This window comes from Podarcis liolepis (assembly GCF_965112155.1).
Source record: "Podarcis liolepis genome assembly, chromosome: 1".
Lineage (NCBI taxonomy): Eukaryota > Metazoa > Chordata > Lepidosauria > Squamata > Lacertidae > Podarcis > Podarcis liolepis.
This window is the reverse complement of record NC_139554.1, coordinates 9366305-9385531: the sequence shown is the minus strand read 5'-3', so window position 1 is coordinate 9385531 and position 19227 is coordinate 9366305. Positions and strand designations below refer to the sequence as shown.

Here is a 19227-nt window from a genome sequence, read left to right as displayed (position 1 = left end):
GCCGACCTGACTGGAAGAATCCGCGACCAGAAGGAAGAGGAGACACAAGAGGACTGGAAGAAATTTAAAGAATATCTAGCTAAATATTGTAATATAAGCTAAATAGAAAATTCTTGGAAGAAATTAATAGGCTTAGGGGTAGAACAAGAATATGTGCTAGTAAATATTAAGGATTAGAATATTAATAAAGGAGAAGAGGATAGTGAATGAAAGGAGTTAATATTATTAGAAATATGAATTTGGAGAACTGTTAAACAGGTGATATAATGAAATTCAGTTGGAAGGGATTTGAGGAAGTCAGTTATCAATGTAATGGAATTGGGGATATGAAGTAATAATTCTTTTTTGTGTCTTTTTTCTTAGTTTTGTGTTTTGTAATGTTTTTCTTTTTTCTTTGTGATAAACATGAAAATCAATTTTAAAAAAAAGATATCAGATCTACTGGTCTCTTCACCCATAGGGCAAGATGAGCAATTGTCCTGGATCCCACCCATTTAGCGTTAAGCTGCTGGCTTCCTCCTCTACTCCCCACCTTATTCCCCAAGCAACCTCTCTATATTTTGCTACCCAAGCTGCCTCTCTAGACGATTCTCCCAGCTGGAAGCTTCTCTCTTGCCCTGGTGCTTGGAGAATTCTGGCCATTGCTGCCGGATTCATCTCGGATGAACACCAGATGGCTTTTCAGGGTTCCACAGCTCACGTGCTTCGTGCCCAGCAGCTGTTGGCCGAGAAAGCAGCAGGGCTCGCCATGCCTTCAAAACCAGCCTTCATTCTTCACATGGTGATTTGTGGGTCTCCCTGGCAATCTTGCATGCCTCGCCAGCTTTGTGTTTCAGCCAACTCTGCCCCCAGCCCCTTGGCAGCCTCTCCACTACCTGTCCGTTAATGGTGTATTGGGGTGTTATCTCGGGAGGAGCAGCCCCCTAGCACACGACAGTCTTTGCCCTGCTGCTATACGCCGCAAGCATAATTGACTTTGCCTCTCCACACTCTGTAAGGGGTGGAATATACTTGCATGTGAGCATCCCACTATATGTCATCCAAACTGAAGGCGCGATGACTGAACAGTGGTTCACTTCAAATCTCCTTCCCCCCAATGCTCAGGGTCAGTTGTTGTTGTTTAGTCATTTAGTTGTGTCCGACTCTTCGTGACCCCATAGACCAGAGCAAGCCAGGCACTCCTGTCTTCCACTGCCTCCCGCAGTTTGGTCAAACTCATGCTGGTAGCTTCCAGAACACTGTCCAACCATCTCATCCTCTGCTGCCCCCCTCTCCTTGTGCCCTCCATCTTTCCCAACATCAGGGTCTTTTCCAGGGAGTCTTCTCTTCTCATGAGGTGGCCAAAGTATTGGAGCCTCAGCTTCACGATCTGTCCTTCCAGTGAGTGCTCAGGGCTGATTTCCTTCAGAATGGATTGGTTTGATCTTCTTGCAGTCCATGGGACTCTCAAGAGTCTCCTCCAACACTGTAATTCAAAAGCATCAATTCTTCGGTGATCAGCCTTCCAGGGTCAGTTATGTTGGTTATTTTATCTTTCTTTGTTTGTTTCTTCCCCTTTTTTTTTCTTTGGAGGCCTAAGCTTGGGGCTTTTAGTAAGGTACAGAGACTGTATACTCATGTGGGTAGTGGAGGGTTGATGGAGAACCCTGGGTGAAACACAGAGAAATGTTAGGCTCCCATGGCTGGGAGAAGAAATGGTAGATCTCAGGTGAGAGGCTGGGAGGAGATGCTTAATCTTCTGTGGGTGGTAAGGGCCAAGAACCACTTTTAAGAGAGGACTCCATATCCTATTTATTTTTTTGTGGTTGCTATTTCATTGCATTATGGAAAACTTTAATAAAAATCTTATTGCAAAAACTGACTTTGGCAAGGGATGGGAATATAAGAGAGAATTTGCATCCTGCTATATCTCTTTTACACTGCAGGCATGACGACTGAGCAGTGATTCACTTTCCCCAATGCTCAGGGGTGAGTTTCATTCAATTAATTGCTCCCTGAAGTTCTTTCTTCAATGGGAGAAGTCAACCTTTGACAACCTGGTGGCCTCTGGCTGCTTTAGACTACAACTCCCATCAGCATATCAAGATATCTCTGCAAGAGGAACCTAGCTGCGCAGCTGACCTCTACGCGGGGAATCCGGGCTCAGCAGGTGCTGGGAGGCTCTGCAGAAACAGCCTGCTAATTCTGCAAGAGGAAAGAATGCCTTCTGGAACTCAAAGGCGGACGAGGCCTATTAGGTCATGGTCGGGCCTTCGCCAGAGCCAAGAGCATTCCTTGCATTCTGCTTCCTGTTGATTGTGGACTGAATCCTATGATGGGAATGGGATTGTCTCATTTGCCAAGAGGAGAGACTTCTTGGCTTGTGTGCTGTAGTCATAAAATCCTACAATTGTGGAGTTGGATGGAACCACAAGGGTCACCTAGTCCAGCCCCCTGCAATGCAGAAATCTTTTTGCCCAACATGGGGCTCAAACACACAATCCTGAGTTTATGAGTCTCATGCTCTACCAACTGTGCTATGGAAGAAGTTGACCATCCAGAACTGCCAAGAATGGCATGAGAGTTATCTCCTCCTTCACCTTTCTCCTGAAGCTTGGTGGCGGACTCCACCAGTCAGGGGAAGCAATTCAGCTTAGCAAAATGTTTAATGTTATACTGTGCAAGGAGATGTTGTAGCCTCTTCCATATGGTTCTCCCACACTCAGGGTTCTGGGTGGCGACAAAGATTTAAGGTGTTGGCTGCTAACTGATCTACTGTATGTTTGGGGAAGTTTGTTGTCTATTTTGCTCTGCGTTTGGACACCACTGAAGTTATCATCACTGCATGTTGCATGATGGTACCTGAGATCAAGGAGAACAGTTACACAAATGCATACAGTAGGAGAAAGGATGCATTAAAAATGCATTTATTGCTGAAAATAGCACACAGCGCTTTGTTGTATCAGGGACGATTGCTAGCAAGAAATATTTATATCAGGTTAAATGCACATTACTTGGAATGAACATTCAACACTGATGAATTTACATCCTATGCCCTTTTAAAATGTGTTTTTTGTGGGGGGGCTGTTGGGTTGCTGTTTTTGTTTTTATTATGTATTTTGTGGTTTTATATCTTGATTTTATTCTGTGAACCGCCCTGAGACCCTTGGGTATAGGGCGGTATATAAATTCAACAAAGAATAATAATGAATTTTCAAGAGGACTATTTCATTTTTAAAAATTACCGTATTTTTCGCTCTATAACACGCACCCGACCATAACACGCACATAGTTTTTAGAGGAGGAAAATCTGTAGGCATGCCACCCGTAGGCATTCCCTCCATAACACGCACAGACATTTCCCCTTACTTTTTATTTTTTTTTTTAAATATTTTTATTGGGTTTTCACATTTTATATAGACAAAAATAAAACACATAACACCAAAACAAACATAAAAGACAACAAACATGTATAGTTCCAGAAAATCTTATTTTCTAACCCTAGTCCTTGACTTCCCCCCACCCCCCTCCCTTGCATCCCTATTCCCAAATTTATGTCAGCAAGTTGGCATTTCCTTTTCCGTCTTAATATTAATCCTTTTATAAAAGCAAAAATAAATTTTCCCTAAGTTGGACCCCAATTCTCTTCCCTCGATTTCTCATTTTTTCTTGAATAATTTTCTTATTAACTAAACCCCCTGGTCTTGAGTGTTGTTTAAATTTAGATGCTTCCCTCCCTCCCATTCCCGCTTTGCGTCCTTTCCCAAGACATGTCCAAAATAACAGTTTTTAGCCTGGGTTCCGCACGTCCGAGGCTCTCAAATCCCTTTCAGTCCCTCTCCGCCGGTTTTGTTGGTAGTCCTTTTTGTCGGTCATCGAGTCTCGAAAGATTTCCTTAACAATCAATCCAATCAGTCCATAGTCTCTTCCCATATTTAGAAACAACTGCTGAGAAATTTCCGCAAGGCCTAAGTCTTGGTGATAGTCAAAATCAAAGTCTATGTGGAGGCCCCAATTGTACTTCTTTATTTCGAGTTCCTGAATTCCATAAACTTCCAGGGCCTCCACTTTCGTCTTCTGTGTCTTTCGTAGGCTTAAAATGGATTTAATCCAATAGTCTCCTTGCTTGTGTTCTCCAGATGTCGGCTTCTGGTTAGTATTTTCCCACATAACTTGTTCTCTTTCTTGTTTTGTCTTCTCCTCTTCTTTGTTTATTATTTCGAATTCAGCTGTGGGTTCTTTCTCACTCAGGTCTTCATTACATTCAGCAGAACTACTTGTTTCCAAATTCAAGGTCATCAATTGTTTACTCATAACTGTAGTCTGCTCCTGTAAGGTTCCCACCAGTGAAAACATCCTTTCGATTTCTCTCAGTATCTTTCCACCCACAGCCATTGTAATTCCACAGAATTCCCCCTAGAGGGAATCTGGTTACTTAATGGTCTTTTCTCCAACAATCCTCTGTCCTGTTATTGTTTCTTTGTTTCCCACAATTTTAATTCAATTGTAACTCCTTTTAATCCGGAGAGGTCTTAAATAGCAATTTTTCCACTGTTAACAGTCCATTTGACAGCTTTGACAGCTGTCAAATTCTGCTCCTCTATACAGGCTCCTAAGCAGGTCGCTCCCGGGCCCGGGAGGGAGGGTTGTTTGCCACAAAACAAAGACTCTTCCAACACTCCACTCTCCTGCTCAAATTTGCCTTTCCAAATCTTGGAAGTTACTGTCTTTTTAAAACTCACCCTTTACAGGGTAGGCACTCCAGCTTAGCTCTTATATCGTTGCTCTGGATCGTCTGCAAGGGGGGGGGTGGGGACTTCCTTTTGGCACACCCCCCGGTCGTCTCAAATTCAGAAGGTAAAAATTTTTAAAATTCAGTTCCAGATTACTCACGGGTTCTTTTTTTTTTCAGTCCAAATTTCAAGGAAGGAAGTCAGCGCTCTCCAGTTATGGCTCGCAGCTTCGCTCAGCGGCGGTAGCGATCGACTCTCAGTGCCGCGCCGTCCCCCGTATCCCCTCCGTAGCCTTTAAAAAGGCTCTTCGCGAATCAGGGGGGGCGCTTAAGGCACCCGCCGAGTCTTCAGTCCGCAGGCTTCCGCGCCTGCGGTTTTTAAGGGTCCCCGTGTCGCCGGCACGGCAAAGACCCATCCACCGCTGAGCCGATTCCCTCCGGAGCTCGGAGGGAATCCGCCATTTCCAGATCGCGCCAACCCGGAAGTCCTCCCCTTACTTTTTAGGAGGAAAAAAGTGAGTGTTATGGTGCAAAAAATACGGTACATCATAAATTGATGCAACAATGCTGCAAAATGAGACAAAAACTGGAAAAACGTGACACTAAGAAATACCCAAATTTACAAATTCACCTTCTCTCTTTTAAAACATGCATCAAAATGATGTGTCAAATTCCTAAGACTGAAGCTGGCAGGAACACTATTAATTCTCTTACATATAAAGGTAAAGAGACTCCTGACCATTAGGTCCAGTCGTGACCGACTCTGGGGTTGCGGCGCTCATCTTGCTTTATTGGCCAAGGGAGCCGGCGTACAGCTTCCGGGTCATGTGGCCATTTACCGCCGTTTACCTTCTCGCCGGAGCGGTACCTATTTATCTACTTGCACTGGTGTGCTTTCGAACTGCTAGGTTGGCAGGAGCAGGGACCGAGCAACGGGAGCTTACCCCGTCGCGGGGATTCGAACTGCCAACCTTCTGATCAGCAAGTCCTAGGCTCTGTGGTTTAACTCACAGCACCACCCGCGTCCCTCCTTCTCTTACATATATAGATTTTAAAAACTGCAAGTGGAAGAAGAGGGGGAAATCAGAATTTGGGGGTTAGGTTGTCCTGAAGTGCCCAGTGCTGGGAGTTTATTCCTATTATTTATTTATTGCATTTTTATCCCACCTTTTTCCTCCAATGAGCTCAGTGTGGCCTGCATCACTCTCCCCCTCATCATTTGACCCCCACAACAACCCTGTAAGGTAGGTTAGGGTGAGAGGCAGCGACCACCCCATGATCACCCTATGAGCTTCATGGCCGAGTGGTGATTTGAACCCCGGTCTCCCAAGTCACAGTCCAACACATTAACCACTGCACCTCCCTGGCTTCCCCAAAACAGCGCTTCGGCATGGATGTCTCAGGGGCTCAACTGCAGCCCCCAGATGATTACGGCAAGAGCCCCACAATGGGCCAGTTGAAGAAAAAAAATCACCTGTCCGGCCTCGAACCATTCCAAGCATGTCAGAGGGGAAATTCAAGACTTCCAGAGCGCCCTGGCTTGTGCAATGCCAGCCCACGGGACAGGAGAGGACATTTTCCATCTTAATCCGAACAGGTGACCGGATTGTGCAAGAGGACCGCTTGCCCTTGCAACCCGATCCGCCCCGTCCCTGACGGCAGATGCTATTCTTACTCACCGCAAGGCCTAAGCCTTTTCAGCACCCGGGGATCTGCCACAATCATAAATCCCCAGCAGTAAATTGCCAAATAATTACTCAGTTTACACTTGCATGTCTTCAAGTGATTGTCAGCAACAGGTTAGCAACTTGGGTGCCCACACGGATTACGCTTGTGGGTGTGGGAGAATCTCTCTCCTCTCGCTACGAAAAAGGCTGGGGATTTTCCATAAAGACAGCCTGGGGAGGTCTACATCTAAATGCAATGCATCTAAACAGGGCAGAGAGAGGGGAGGAGGGCTCCCATAGGGCTCCATGGTCCCTGATTATCCAGGACAGTCCGAACTTTCCCGGTAAATCACTCCTGCTATGTTTTCCTTGCAGAGATGCCTCCGAAAACATGAGTTGCTAGAGGCAGAGGAAAAACTTGGTTCGGTTCACATTTAAAAGTGAACAGGCGAAATCTGCACCTTCTGAAACAATACGCGAACCCAAACACAGCCACCCTATGAAATCCACCTTTCTCAGAATTTTGCAATGAAGTTCTCCAGCCAAGCAGTGTGTACAGGAATGCCTATCCTAGGGGAAAGGGTGCATTTAAAAAATGCATCTGTTGGTGAGAAGAATATACAAAAATGCTTTGGGGGGAAATGTGTGCCATTAGGCAAAAATGCATACAAGGATTATATTGGCTCTATGATGGTGATGAATTTTCATGAGGTCTTTCAAAAATATTGCAAACTGGGGCGGAGAATTGAATCCAAACTTGGGAGGGGGGATAAACTGAAATGGAAAGGTTCTCCCATCCTTGGAGGGGTGCATCTAGCCTCTAACGCCCACATGATGCTGGTACCAACTGCAAGACAAGCACAGGCACCCCCAGCCGGTCCTGCAAAATGACAGGGTCCTGTTCTCACAGTGGCCAACTAGATGCTGTAATAATGATGATGATGATGATGATGATGATGATGGTGATAATAATAATAATAATAATAATAATAATAATAATAATAATAATAATTTATTATTTATACCCCGCCCATCTGGCTGGGTTTCCCCAGCCACTCTGGGCGGCCTCCAACAGAACACTAAAATACAATAACCTATAAAACATTAAAAGCTTCCCTAAACAGGGCTGTCTTCAGGTGTCTTCAAAAAGTTTGGTAGTTATTTTTCTCTTTGACATCTGATAGGAAGGCGTTCCACAGGGCGGGTGCCACTACCGAGAAGGCCCTCTGCCTGGTTCCCGGTAACTTGGCTTCTCGCAGCGAGGGAACCGCCAGAAGGCCCTCAGCGCTGGACCTCAGTGTCTGGGCTGGATGATGGGGGTGGAGACGCTCCTTCAGGTATACTGGACCGAGGCCATTTAGGGCTTTAAAGGTCAGCACCAACACTTTGAATTGTGCTCGGAAACGTACTGGGAGCCAGTGTAGGTCTTTCAAGACCGGTGTTATATGGTCTCGGCGGCCGCTCCCAGTCCCCAGTCTAGGTGCCGCATTCTGGATTAGTTGTAGTTTCCGGGTCACCTTCAAAGGTAGCCCCACATAGAGAGCATTGCAGTAGTCCAATGGGGAAGCCTGAGTCAACAGCACTCTCCTTATTTGCGATTCCCAGCAAGGGCTATTGCTTTAGTCTGAGTGGATACAGCAACCCGGATACAGGGCCAGATTCAATTAAACCATTCCTGTATCAGAAAGCAGCACAATGACTCCCACTAGAAGAACAGGGATTTCCCTCCCTCTCCTGCCCCTGCTGTTTCCCCAAAATCTGCTCTGGAGCTTTCGGGGAACCCCCAGATCAGCATATACAGAGTGGGAGGAGTGAGGAGGTTGTTCCATTGGGCAATCAGAAATGCCTGAATTGACGGAATAACTGGATTTCACCCCTAGTTCTCCAGATCCTTTCTGGATCCTTACCGACATGGGATGTTCTGAAAGGTGCTGTGAAGGGGGAACCACAGAATCTGGGGCTAGATGTGGAGTATCTTGAGAAATGATTATCTATGCAAAAAAAAGTGCAAATGTTATGTACTGAGTTGAATAGGATCCAAACTGAAGCAGTCTGATTGGTCCTAGAACAATGCAGTAGTATGATTGGTTGGCAGGAACCACCCAATCATGCTCCAGATATAAGTGAATCCACAACCTGGTTGGCTTACAGTAGAATTCCAGAATTAGCCAATCATGTGCAGCCCATTGTGTAAATAATGTATATAAAGCAGATACTTTGAGGGGACTTTCATTCATTCCTCCTCACCACTATGAGCTGAATAAAGAGCATGAAATCACTTTGCAACTCTGAGTATATTTCAGCAAAACTGCTTTAAAGGGGTCCGAAGGTTTGCATGTGTCTGTCTGAACGTTCGTCTGTGACTCAGAGTGTGTTGCCCCCTTTGGCCACAGGATATTGGTTGCTATTAGGCTCGCTCAGGCAGCAGCTGATCTCCCCTGACTAGGCAAAGCTGGCAGCTGCCAGAGCAAACAACTGAACAACTGCTCTCGAAAGACAACCACAGCTGCGGAGGAAGGTGGGGCAAGTCCTTCTCCTGCCTAAGAATGAGGGACAAGCTGACAGTAAAAGAAGCCCTTCCTGTCCTGGCCAGCTGCCCCGACTGATGCGGAATTCGCTCCCACAGTGATGGCCACCGACTTGGGTGGCTTTAAAAAGAGGATTAGATAAAGGAACGAAGGGAAAGGCTGTCAGTGGCTGCTACACACAATGGCTGTGCACCATCGCTCCTATCAGAGGCAGCATGCTGGGAATCACCAGTGCAGAGGAGGAGGAGGAGTTTGGCTTTGATATCCTGTTTTATCACTATCCTAAGGAGTCTCAAAGGGATGCGGGTGGCGCTGTGGGTTAAACCACAGAGCCTAGGACTTGCCGATCAGAAGGTCGGCAGTTCGAATCCCCATGACAGGGTGAGCTCCCATTGCTCGGTCCCTGCTCCTGCCAACCTAGCAGTTCGAAAGCACGTCAAAGTGCAAGTAGATAAATAGATACCACTCTGGCGGGAAGGTAAACAGCGTTTCCGAGCGCTGCTCTGGTTCGCCAGAAGCAGCTTAGTCATGCTGGCCACATGACCCGGAAGCTGTACGCCGGCTCCCTCGGCCAATAAAGCGAGATGAGTGCCGCAACCCCAGAGTCGGCCATGACTGGACCTAATGGTCAGGTGTCCCTTTACCTTTACCTTTAAGGAGTCTCAAAGCGGCTAACAATCTCCTTTCCCTTCCTCGCCCACAACAAACACTCTGTGAGGTGAGTGGGGCTGAGAGACTTCAAAGAAGTGTGACTGGCCCAAGGTCACCCAGCAGCTGCATGTGGAGGATCGGAGACGCGAACCCGGTTCCCCAGATTACGAGTCCACCGCTCTGAACCACTACACCACACTGGCTCTGAGAGCTCTTGCACCCAGGTCATTATGATATCGGGTGATTGGCACGTGGGTGGTTCCGCCCACCGGCCTCAGGTGGCCCGTGAGTTGTATAATCTGGCGAGAAAAGTTGCCCACTCCTGGGCTGGAACAAGGGTGGCCAACATGGTTCCCTCCAGATGTTATTGGACTACAAGCTCCCCATCCAAAGGAATACACATGCCAGATAATTAACTTCTTGACAAAGCTGATAGTTGTTTCTATGGCTCCAAATACCCCCCCTGCCCCCACACCAATCTAACTTCTAGGCCGCTATTCCCAGATCCGTGCTCTGCGGAGCAGTTGCAGCAATGGGGTCCACTCCCCCTCCAATAGCTTAAGTAGCTCTCCCTGATGGGCTGCAAGACATGCAGCCAGAGACGGTGCCTGCATGGAAACTTCCTCTGCTCCTCCCCTTTTCAACCCGCTTCTGGTTCTGGGAGACAGTGGTGCAGGAGAGGGTGGGGAAGCGCCCGGCCCTTCACTTGCCTAACCTGCCTCTTCTTCCTCGCCTTTGACCCATCTTGAGCTCCACTCTCCAGCTCTGAAGCTTCCCCTGCCTCTGACTCTTGCCTTCCCCACAAATCACTGCCCCCCATTCCTGAGTCAAGACTCCTGGCCGCTTCCCCCTTCCCCCTGGCCATCAATGTCCTGCCAGCCCCCGACACCTGATCACTGGCAATGCTGGCAGAAGCTGATGGCAGCTGGGAGTCCCAACAGGATCTGGAGGGCCACAGGGTCCCCAGCTGTGGGTTAAACCATACTCCGCTCGGGACCTGCCAAGGAGGAAGCTGAAGGGAGAGTGCTCCTTCGTTGCAGCTCTTCAAACAGAGGGTGGGTAAGAGGTGCTGTAGCCCTGGGGCTCCTGCACAGAGCAGAGGAGCTGGACCCAGGGGTGCCAAATGGAATAAAATATTGTGGGAGCCCAGGTAAGCCCTGCCCCTCATAATCAATCACACGATGCAGTGCAAACACACCATTTAAATGGCAGTGCCCATCAACTTTGGGGGGGCTCCAGCCCCCTCAAATATTTTATTGTGCGGGCCAAAGCCCCCACAGCTCTTATGGTTGGACCAGATAGCCTACGAGGCTGTCTTTCACTCTTGTGAGTCTAGGCAGCGCTAAGTAGAATTATGGAGAATGCACTTTGAACATAAGGTGCAACAAAACAAAATACAGTGGTGCCTCGCAAGACAAAATTAATTCGTTCCGCAAGTTTTGTCGCCTTGCGATTTTTTTCGTCTTGCGAAGCATGGTGTCGGAAAAGTTTTGGAAAAGCTTCAAAAATCACCAAAGTCTTTAAAAACCTCAAAAAAGGCTACCACACCGCGTTCTATGAGTTGCTCCTCGAAGTCAAGTCGCAACTGTATTAACGGTGTTAAGAAAAAGGAAACAAACTTGCAAGACGTTTCCGTCTTGCGAAGCAAGCCCATAGGGAAAATCGTCTTGCGAAGCAGCTCAAAAAACAAAAAACCCTTTCGTCTAGCGAGTTTTTTGTCTTGGAAGGCATTCGTCTTGCGAGGTACCACTGTACAGTATGACTGCATCTGATGAACAATTAATCCGTGTGATTTCAACCTTGCGTGGTTGAAAGTCGATTCATTGAAACTGTCAAATTACATGCCCGCAAGGCAGAGAGCTTAAAGCCTTTTTTTGCACTACATTTTCCCAGCCTAACAGAGCTTCTAAGCCAGCCTTTCTCAACCAGTGGGTCCCCAGATGTTGTTGAACTACAACTCCCATCACCCCTAGCTAGCAAGGCCAGAGCTCAGGGATGATGGGAGTTGTAGTCCAACAACATCTGGGGACCCACCGGTTGAGAACCACTGTTAAGTCCCACTCCACACGTGGGCTCTGGGATGCTCTTGTGAGAATGCCCTGCAAAGTCTCCTGAGAACTCCTGGAAGCCTCACACTGAGCAGGACTTGTCCGGTTAAGCAAGGTGGACAGTTTAAAACTTCTCCACATTACTTGGGGGGTGGGTAAGGCCCCCTTGGCTCAGAGGATGGTTCTAAGGGGGTGGTTGGGTATATGCATTTTTGTGTGTATGCCCCATCCCCAGAAGGTAACCCCCCACACAAGATGCAATGGTGTTGTTGTTGTTTAGTCGTTTAGTTGTGTCCGACTCTTCGTGACCCCCTGGACCAGAGCACGCCAGGCACTCCTGTCTTCTACTGCCTCCCGCAGTTTGGTCAAACTCATGCTGGTAGCTTCGAGAACACTGTCCAACCATCTCATCCTCTGTCATTCCCTTCTCCTTGTGCCCTCCATCTTTCCTAACATCAGGGTCTTTTCCAGGGAGTCTTCTCTTCTCATGAGGTGGCCAAAGTACTGGAGTCTCAGCTTCAGGATCTGTCCTTCCAGTGAGCACTCAGGGCTGATTTCCTTCAGAATGGATAGGTTTGATCTTCTTGCAGTCCTTGGGACTCTCAAGAGTCTCCTCCAGCACCATAATTCAAAAGCATCAGTTCTTTGGCGATCAGCCTTCTTTATGGTCCAGCTCTCACTTCCATACATCACTACTGGGAAAACCATAGCTTTAACTATACAGACCTTTGTTGGCAAGGTGATGTCTCTGCTTTTTAAGATGCTGATGCAATGGTACTGTATAATAAATCCCCACCAATAATACTGATGGGAGATGAGAACATGCATGCAACAGAAGAAGAAGAGTTTGGATTTGATATCCCGCCTTTCACTCCCTTTAAGGAGTCTCAAAGCGGCTAACATTCTCCTTTCCCTTCCTCCCCCACAACAAACACCCTGTGAGGTGAGTGAGGCTGAGAGACTTCAGAGAAGTGTGACTGGCCCAAGGTCACCCAGCAGCTGCATGTGGAGGAGTGGAGATGCGAACCCGGTTCCCCAGATTACGAGACTACCGCTCTTAACCACTACACCACACTGGCTCCCAGCTGCGCACATTTTCACGGCACCAGCTGACTGCTCCCCGCGCCTCTCCAAAGCCCATCGCCATCTCACGAAGCAACCACCCAGCTTCGCAGCCTTTGCAAACTCTCAGCCATGACTTTGATTCGCTACATGACATTTGCTACAATTTTCCGACCCGTTTTCCAGAAAAGTAGTTCCACGAGACCAGGCTGATTAGCCTCCGGGCAAGTAGCTCCCTGTTCGGTTTATTATAAATCTCGGGCCTCAGATTACATCATGCCCGAAAATTGAAACGCAAGTCAGATGGTTAAGGCATCAGCCGCGGCGGCTCTGTGGAGACTCAACAATGCAAGCCTTCCCCAAATGACCCATCGCGACCTTCCCTGGGCTGATAATAAAAAACAGTGACATCATGTGCAAATGAGTTTTAAATGCAAACCAGGTGCATGGCCCAGGAGTATTATGGGCCACAGAGCAAGCTGACAACAGCCCGGGAGCTGGGCTCAGCGCCTTCAGTATTCAGAAAAGGCTGCCACCAGCCTTGATTTGAAGTCAAGTTCCGGTGGATGCGGTTTCCCCCCTTGAAATCCTATAAATTATGGTCCACCATTTGGACATGCTGCTTGGATGTGAAAAAAACTCTCTGCATGTAGAAAGCCAGCCTCTCAGGGCAAAAAAAAAAAAAGAAATGTGGTGGTAAAATTCAGAGACAGTAAGAGTGGGCTGTGCAATGTACCACTTCAGGCTGCAGGTGGGGGATGCCCACATTTTGGGATGTTCCTCCACGTTGCAAAAACAAAATCCCTGCAAGTAAAAAGCTAGCACATTAAGGAGATGTCCCTATGGCAGTTTCATACCTGCAGGGAGATGTGTTTTGCTTTGGAAGCAGAACCACAGACGAGTTAAAAACCATGGTTCCTCAACTTGCCACGTGACATTAGGTAGCCCATTCTGCAGTCTCTGGCACCCCTTTTCCATCTTGGTGGAGATCAACAACAGGTAGGGTTGAAATATTGTCACACCTGGCTGTCAGCTGCATTTGGAAGGGGAGGGACCTTGACTCATTGGAAGACCGCTTGCAAAAGCTCCCAGGTTTAATCTCGGCTAACATATCCACATAAAAAAATTATTGGGTGGCAAATAATAGAAGCGAACCCGCTTGCTGGACCAAGACAGAGTAGGGAAGGCTGGACTTCATGGACAAAAAGGCAGCTGCCCATATGGCAGGTGGAAGACAAATGCACTTAGGCCAGGCCTGGGGCGCCTGTAGCCCTCCAAAATTTGTAGGACTACACCTTCCATCATGCATGGCAATTCTGGCTAGGACTGATGGGTACTGTAGTCTAGCAAATGCCTGGAGCACCCAGCTACAAGAGCTTGCAATTCACCTGGGAGGTGTGTTGTTGTTTTTTGCACGTTAAGTGTCAAGTCCCACTGTTGCAAGTGGAGCCAATGGACAGAGGCAGCACAAGCAGAATGCCCCCTTCACTTGCAGTCCTAGGGCTTCTATTTAAAAGTGAGGTGCTGTTATGTACTGAGTTGAATAGGATCCAAAATGCAGCAGTCCGATTGGTCCTAGAACAATAGGATTCAGAATGCAGCAGTCTGATTGGTCCTAGAACAATAGGATTCAGAATGCAGCAGTCTGGCTGGTCCTAGAACAATGCAGCAGTATGATTGGTCCTAGAACAATGCAGCAGTATGATTGGTCCTAGAACAATGCAGCAGTATGATTGGTCCGCAGGAGCCACCCAATCCAGCTCCAGGTGGGAGTGAATCCGCAATCTGATTGGCCTACAGGAAAATCCTGGAATTAGCCAATCACGTGCGGCCCATTGTGTAAATAATGTATATAAAGCAGATATTTTGGGAGAACTTTCATTCCTCGCTACTATGAGCTGAATAAAGAGCATAGAATATATTTCAGGTGCCTTTAATTAATTTATTCTAGAACGGGTCAACTTGGAACCTCATAGCACACCATACTATGCGTGCAGCCTGGGAACTCTCCACATCTGTAGACAATGAAGATAACCTGTAGATCGGAGTGCGTGTGCCCCCCCTCCCTCGCCCTGTCTGCCCACCAGAGAGATGGAGATTATATTGCTCCCATGAAGGTGTGACTTGCCTCCCTTCCATTTAACAGAGTGTCAACTTCAAAGGCTGAGCCTAACCATTGAAACCAGCAGTTTCTAAAAAGCTTGTCTCCCAAGATGCTGCCCATGATTGATTTTCGTTTACTGGCAGTTCCTTGAAATGGTGGGCTTCCCTACAACGCAACACCGAGACGATAAAGGAAGCTTCCCAACACTGTGATTTTGAGCCACTTGTACATCCCTGGGTCTGGACATCTAGTTAAGGCTTCTGGTTATGATTGCCAACCCATTCTCCTCCTTTTCTTGCAGGGCCAGGAAGTGTAGGCTGGCGGTTGAGCTGATATGCCCATTCATGTTTACTCAGAGTTAAGTCCCGATGTGTTCAGTGGGGCTTACTTCCAGGTAAGTGTGCATCCGGTTGCAGTCTTAGCAACGGGGCAGGCTTCTTCCTAAGCAGTTGGCTCCTTACCTCTCTCGCCCTGACCTAGCCACAGTGATCCACACGACGGTCACCTCCAGACTGGATTATTGTAACTCGCTCTACGTGGGGCTGCCCTTGAGGCTGACCCAGAAACTCCAGCGGGTGCAGAATGCCGCGGCGAGACTCCTTATGGGGTTCTCGCTGCGGGATCACATTCATCCGGTACTATACCAGCTGCACTGGCTCCCGGTGGAGTACAGGATCAGGTCTAAGGTGCTGGTTTTAACCTTTAAAGCCCTATATGGCCTAGGACCCTCGTGCCTACGGGACTGACTCTCCTGGTATGTCCCACGGAGGACCTTACAGTCTTCAAACAAAAACATCTTGGAGGTCCCAGGCCACAGAGAGGTTAGGCTGGCCTCAACCAGAGCCAGGGCTTTTTTGGCTGTGGCTCCGATCTGGTGGAACGCTCTGTCACAAGAGACTAGGGCCCTGCGGGACTTGACATCTTTCCGCAGGGCCTGCAAGACAGAGCTGTTCCACCAAGCCTTTGGCCAGGGCACAGCCTGACTCCCTCCTTTGGCAATCTTCACAGAACTCTAGCCCAATGGTTGCCATCAATTTTATTTGAATTAATTTTACAATGAAATGATTTTAGAATGTTGTATTATTTGATTGTTGTTAGCTGCCCTGAGCCCGGCTTCGGCTGGGGAGGGCGGGATATAAATAAAAAATTATTATTATTATTATTATTATTATTATTATTATTATTATTATTATTCCTTCTTTTAAAGGTGCAGGAGCCAGTCCAGGGGAAAATGGGGACCACAGACAAATCCTAAATGCAACCAAATTAGTACATTTTATTTCATGCAGTGACGGGAGAGAAATTTGGCTCTGTTTGCGTTTCTAAGCAAACCTAGTTGAACTGAAACGCAGCCATCCTTTGAAATTTTCACTTCCCAGAATGTTGAAGCACGGTTCACCAGTCAAGTAATGCGTACAAAGAGCCGTATACTGTATGCATAAAAATGCATACATTGGAGGAAATAGCATACAAAAATGTATTCGGTAAGGGAAAATTGCTTTCAGAAAATGTGTATATTGGGGGGAAATGCACATAAAGATGTGTGCTTTAGGATAAATTTGCACCAAAATGCTGCTCGTTTTTCATTAGTATTTGCTTCTAAAAAAAAAAGGAAACTGGTGTGGGATTGTAAAGAATTGAATATTGGGTGGGGGGAATGGAAAAATATAGAAACTGAGGGAGCTTTGATAAAGCGCTTATGTAAACCAAGTTCCCCAGTGGTCTCCCATCCAGTCACTGACCAGACCAAGACCTGCTTAGCAGGAATAAGGCTTTGGCATAAAGTGCCTTCAGGCCATAAGAGGTTTGCTTCTTTTCTTCCCTGGCAGGTCTATTTCAATCTTCCAACAGCTGCGTAAGAGGCAGAAAACAGCAGGTTAAGCTTTTTCCCATCGTTGGATCTCTATGCCAGGGAAGCTTCACATCTTGATAGCCGAGTTACGCAGCCAACAAAAACAGGGATGTGGCAGCAGCAAAATTTTGAAGCTCAGCATGTCAGCGCCTCTGGAAAAAAGAGGGTGCATAGGCACATTCCCCAAGGAGAATCGAAAAATGCAGGCAGCTGTGTCTATTTTATATATCCCCCACAAAGAACAACAGCACATAGCATAGTACCAGCTGACAGTCATAGAACAGGGAGCTGGTAGAGCATGTTGGAATCTGACCGGCAAGTCTTGGTCCTATTGGGACTGGAAATCTCTCTCTCTAGATTTTAAAGATCTATGGTCCTACTGAGACTATAGGGGTGGCATCCAGCTAACACATCCCATCAGCGCAAGGATTTACCCCTGCGCAACAGAGCTTTCCATCCCTCTCCTCTGCCCATGCATGTCCCACGCCCTTCAAAAATCTGCTCTAAAGGGTTGGGGAACCCCGGATCATATTTAGCGGGTGCACAGAGGAAGAAGAGGTGGGGTGGGTGGGGGAAGTCCGCGTGCATGTGTATATCTTTCCTCTAACAGGACACATTAGTTGGATGCCACCCAAGTTCTATAAAATCCATAGTACGGCCAATGGTCCAGCACTGAATCATAGAATCATGGGATTGAAGAGTCGGAAGAGTCGGCAAAATGCACGAAGAGCAATGCAAGTCAATAGGAGTCAGGAGTACATCATCTAAAAAGGTAAAGGGACCCCAGACCATTAGGTCCAGTCGTGGCCGACTCTGGGGTTGCGGCGCTCATCTCGCTTTATTGGCTGAGGGAGCCGGCGTACAGCTTCTGGGTCATGTGGCCAGCATGACTAAGCCGCTTCTGGCAAACCAGAGCAGCGCACGGAAACACTATTTACCTATTTGGAAACACTATTTACCTATTTGCCGGAGCGGTACCTATTTATCTACTTGCACTTTGATGTGCTTTCAAACTGCTAGGTTGACAAGAGCAGGGACTGAGCAACAGCAGCTCACCCCATCGCGGGGATTTGAACTACCAACCTTCGGATCGGCGAGTCCTAGGCTCTGTGGTTTAACCCACAGCGCCACCCGCGTCCCTCACAACATCATCTAGAGGACCTCAAATTCTTCACCCCTGGAGTAGTGGATTGTGTTCTTCCTCTGCTAGCCAAGAATATTTTGCTAAGCCCTGGCACATCCTACATTGGGTGCAAATGAAGTTAACAAACTGCTTTTTCTCTGGCTTCTGTACAGTGGTACCTCGGGCTACATACGCTTCAGGTTACAGACTCCACTAACCCAGAAATATTACCTCGGGTTAAGAACTTTGCTTCAGGATGAGATCAGAAATCGTGCGGCAGCAGCGGGAGGCCCCATTAGCTAAAGTGGTACCTCAGGTTAAGAACAGGTTAAGAACGGACCTCCAGAACGAATTAAGTTCTTAACATGAGGTACCACTGTATTAACTTTTAGGGTCTCACGAACTGTCTGATCAATCCTTGAGAACTCACGCCAGTATCAGAATGGAACCCTGTTATGTGCTTCTAGCCGAAGCTTCATGCACCCTGAATTTCAAGACTGCTCTACAGTTCAGCTCCTCTTTCCAAAAGGTTATGAATGAGCAATGTTGACAGATCTGATCCTTTTTTTGGAAAGGGGGGGGAAAGCACAGAAGGAAAATTTCCAGGGACCTCAGAAAAAAGGGGGGTGCCTCATCAGGCCCTGGGGGATAAGGCAACAAGTAATCATTGATTTACAGCTGTCTTCACTTTTTGCACAAGGTGATTTTTTGCCATCTGTTATCTATTTAGGAATTTCATCGCACAGACCAAGACAGCTGAGAATAACTGCAGAGCTAAGCCTGTGAATCTGGAGAATTAAGAGATCCTGGGAAAGGAAGGGGTGATGAAGACCACTTGTCAAGGCTACGAAGTGAGCGCTTAAGACTATGTTTTATTCTAGCGCATGTGAGTTGGCTTCCACATCAGTGAAGAATCTTTTTTTATAGGGCGTGTATGCGAGAAAACAGGACGCGGGTGGCACTGTGGGTTAAACCGCAGAGCCTAGGGCTTGCCGATCAGAAGGTCGGCAGTTCAAATCCCCGCGACGGGGTGAGCTCCCATTGCTCGGTCCCTGCTCCTGCCAACCTAGCAGTTCAAAAGCACGTCAAAGTGCAAGTAGATAAATAGGTACCGCTCCGGGGGGAAGGTAAACGGTGTTTCTATGCACTGCTCTGGTTCTCCAGAAGCGGCTTAGTCATGCTGACCACATGACCCAGAAGCTGCACGCTGGCTCCCTCGGCCAATAAAGCGAGATGAGAGCCGCAACCCCAGAGTCGGCCACGACTGAACCTAATGGTCAGGGGTCCCTTTACCTTTATGCGAGAAAACAAAGCACATACTGCCTGGTTGCAATGAAACTTTAAATCGGTTTGGAACTTTGGAACTCCTTGCCTAGTGACACCAGCCATTTGCCATCGCATGTACTGTTTCTGACAGCTGCTAAAAATGTTTCTGTTCAGGCCAGCCTTATCCAGACATGTAGGAGTTGACATGTAATTTG

At 47.5% G+C, this 19227-nt stretch overlaps 1 long non-coding RNA gene across 2 annotated transcripts in view; it reads left to right on the top strand.

The window, feature by feature from the left end:
* The window catches only part of LOC310685880, a 45734-nt gene that overhangs the window by 22375 nt on the left and 4132 nt on the right, over positions 1-19227 (top strand). The window contains exons 2-3 of one of the 2 annotated variants that reach the window (XR_014515582.1): positions 15073-15165; positions 18477-18597. This is a non-coding gene — a long non-coding RNA (uncharacterized lncRNA). Of the gene's footprint in view, positions 1-15072; positions 15166-18476; positions 18876-19227 lie in introns of those variants that run through there. The other variant, XR_014515583.1, reaches the window with a different exon arrangement.